This window comes from Otolemur garnettii, unplaced genomic scaffold (genome assembly GCF_000181295.1).
Source record: "Otolemur garnettii isolate 467f Iridium unplaced genomic scaffold, OtoGar3 scaffold00045, whole genome shotgun sequence".
In the NCBI taxonomy this organism is placed as follows: domain Eukaryota; kingdom Metazoa; phylum Chordata; class Mammalia; order Primates; family Galagidae; genus Otolemur; species Otolemur garnettii.
Window position 1 is genome coordinate 8,602,444 of NW_003852440.1, and position 3,727 is coordinate 8,606,170.

A 3,727-nucleotide genomic window follows, 5' to 3' on the forward strand; every position below is an offset into this window, starting at 1 on the left:
TGTTTGAAAACTCAAAAAACGTGTTTCATTTATAAATATGGAAGGAACAAAACATCACTGTATCAATTCAGTAATTATCAAAATATAGCAAAGAGAAGAAATACAAAATTTATTCAACTTTGCTCTTCACTTAGTTGCTTATATTCCACAGTATTTACAAATATAGTTAAGATGTCAACTCTTCAAAGCCTAAATTTAGATATTTCCCACTGAGTATTTTAGAATTTGTATGTTTTACTTTTTAATTCCCTCATTCGTACATTTTGTTTCATGGTGTTTACCTGAATAAACTGGATGATTCTCATTCTGGGCAGTTGCTCATTGATCCTGTAAATTCCATGGTAACAGAAAACCACACTTAGAGAACAGAGGAAGTCAGAACACTCACATGCATCACCAAGTCACAGAACTTGAAGTCACAAGATGTAAAAGACACTGACTTTGCTTTGAACCGACGTGTACCAGCTTTGAACCAAAGTGCACAGGACATTAGTAGTGGAAATGGCTGAGAAAGTAAAAGTTAACGTCAATGATCCAAGCTGCCCTGACTTACTCAATCTAGTGTAAACTTTATGCTAAACTTTCTTGGTGATCATCTTAGCAATAAAAACCCTTTTATACTGCTACTTAGCAAGTTAAGCTAAGGCTAGTCTCATTTACTGAGGAGTACAAATTACGTATGATTTTCACAGTTCACCCAGTGCACACAATTCTCTGTAGGTCTTCCCTGCTATCAATGCTGAAGAAGTTTATTTTTGTTACTATCATCCAAAAGAACCCATACCAATAAAAAAGAGGCCAAATTCCCATGCTCTTAAGTCCAGGGACTATCTCCCTTTTTTCTCACCTGGGGTGTAAGATTTGTACCTAAACCCACAGTGTTGACAGTGTATTGCTTTATTTGGAGGACTAGAAGGAGACACCATAGTAAAGGAAGAAATCAATTATAGGAGCAAATGCACAGACCGATAATGTTAAAATAGTAATACACAAAATAAGTAACTGAAATCATTTTCTTAAGAGGATCCAACTTTAATTGCTGTTGCAAAAAACACCTGTATGAAGTAGAAATTGTCCCAGTAACATTAGTAAGGAGTTAAGTTCTAAAAAGTGGAGGTAAATGGGATGTAAAATTCTGGCAGCAATTTAATAGAACAGTCCCAGATGGTTAGGCTGAGGCCAGCACCCAATGAGGATGAAAGCCTTGTCTGTGGGGAGTTTTGGAGGACATCTGGAGAACTATTACACTGTGTATAAACCAAATGGAATTGTTTTCACAAGTATTGTAAAGTTTCATATAGTAAAAGGTTTTTCTACATGCACTTCAATTTCACAGCAAGAGTGGCATAGTATACCTAAACACAGAAGACAGAATTCATGCAAGGTATCTAACTCTTTGATATAATAATGCATACAATTCAAAACGACCACACTTAGCATTATATTTAGGGTTTTTTTTGCAACTACAAGATGGTGGATATGGAAAGCATGGCCCCAAACATTAACATCTAGAAAGCAGCCACCACCTTCTATATGTGTTCTCTTTTTGCGTTTTTTCTTCATTTTTCTTAATCATCTCTGCTGTTGTTGCTGCTTCTTAGCAAAACTGGTAAAACAAAATTGGAGTCATTGAACATAGCACTCTGACACTCAAGCCCTCAATCTTCTGGGGTGAAGAAAGCACTGTGCAACGTTTAGAAATCTGATTAACAAACAAGGTGGTCACAAATTTTCCTTGCCTGAAGACTTCCACAACTTTCCTAGTCAGGTCTGACTTAAGTTTGTTTCAAAGCTAACATAAGAGAATTCTGGTTCTGGAGTGATGTGAATAGACCAGCAAGTTCCATTTATCGAATATCCACAAGGATTGAACAATGTGGCATCAGTGACAAAGCCTCTTATCAGGTCACAAATCCCACTCTCATGTGTGATATCCTTTGCACTAACACCATCTTTCATATAGAACGAGTCCATAATTGCTGGGTCATGTTCACTCATCAGCATTCCCAGGATTTGATCTGGGTGATTGATTACTTGACTCTCTGGGAAATTCAGAGTATAAGTACCAACAGTCAGAATTTGTACATCCCATACAATATGCTGCTCCTTTTGGGAAAGTTGCATTTAGAAACTATTTCTTCTGAGAAATTCTGATGTGGGTATCCTTGGTGAGAAGACTTCATGCAATTCTTACGAGAATAAAAGAAGCTTTGAAGTGATCCAACTCGCTGTAATCCTTAGCAAGCTTCAACAGGGAAGCAGTGCTTTCAGCAGAAGGGCGGCACCACGTCTTTAAAATAAGATGTCTCTTGGAGACAAACATGCTCCCCTCACTGAGAGTGCATATGCTTCCTGCTTGTCAGTTTTGGTCACACTTATAATTGAACATTGCACACCCTTCAAAAGTACGTCCCACTCAGATCTCAGGACAGTGGGAAGATCCCAGATCCTTGTTCTGTGTCAGGTTGCTGCCTGGAGAACCAAACCCCTCAGCTTCTCCGTCCCTTTGAAAAAATGTGCAGCTTCCATCACTGTGAGACCAGCGAACAACCAACAACCACAGAAAATCAAGGAAATTAAGCCTTTTCTCCTGCCGCTGAAGATTGTTCCAGCTGTGTTACTAAAGTTCAGATTCCTTTTTTTGCTATAATTTTATACTAACTTTTTTTTTTTAAAGACTGATAAAATTTTCCTGGCTTCTTTTTGTGAGCGAAAGTCGAATGTACAGTTCAGTCTCTTGTAGTCCTCTGCTTCTCCGTTTGAGAGAGTCCATGCTTGCTAGCTAATGTCGCTGGCCATACTGTGTAAGCTGAGAGTTTCATACTTTTAGCCCCTACATTTCTATCCGTGGTCAAGTTTGAGCTAATTTCTTGTACGGTGTAAGGTAAGGGTGCAGCTTTGTTCTTCTACTGTGACATGGGATTTTCTCAGCACTGTTTATTGGAAAGACTTTCCTTCTCTCATTGGATGTTCTTCAAACCCTTGCTGAATTTCAACTAATGGTGTAGGTGAGGGTTTTCTGGGCTTTCTGTTCTTTTCTGGTGGTGTAGGAGTCTATCCTTATACCAATATGGCACTGTTTGCTTTTGTTAGCTTTGTAGTAAGTTTGGAAATCAGAAAATGTGAAGGCTCCAAATTCTTTTTCTATATTGTTTTGGCTATGTGAGTCCTCTGAGATTTCATATGAATTTTAGAATAAACTTTTTTATTTCTGCAAAAAACACTATTGGGCTTTTGACAGGGATTACTTAGAGTCTGTAGATTGCTTTGGATAGTATCATAATCTTAATAATATTCAGATTTATAATCCATGAACGCAAGACATCTTTCCACTTATTTATATCTTCCTTAATTTTCAATGTTTTATAGTTTTCAGTGTATAAGTCTTTGAAAGCCTCCTTGGTTAAATTTATTTCTAAGTATTTGATCTTTTTGATGGCATTGCAAATGCAATTGTCTTTTGTATTTTTTTTTTGATTGTTCATTGTTAGTGTTTAGAAATGTAACTTATTATATTTTTATGTTGATTTTTTATCCTAAATTTTGCTGAATTTGTTTATTAGGTCTAATAGTGTGTGTGCGTCATCTTTTGCGTTTTCTACATATAAGATCATGTCATCTGTGAACAGAGATGATTTTACTTATTCCTTTCCAATCTGAATGCCTTTTATTTCTTTTTCTTACCTAACTGCTGGGGCTAGAAATGCAAGTACTATTTTGAACATAA

At 36.8% G+C, this 3,727-nt stretch overlaps 1 pseudogene; it reads right to left on the minus strand.

Annotated features, from left to right (window-relative positions):
• Positions 1–1,572: 1,572 nt before the first annotated feature.
• Positions 1,573–2,529, minus strand: LOC100947146 (annotated as a pseudogene).
• Positions 2,530–3,727: the final 1,198 nt, after the last annotated feature.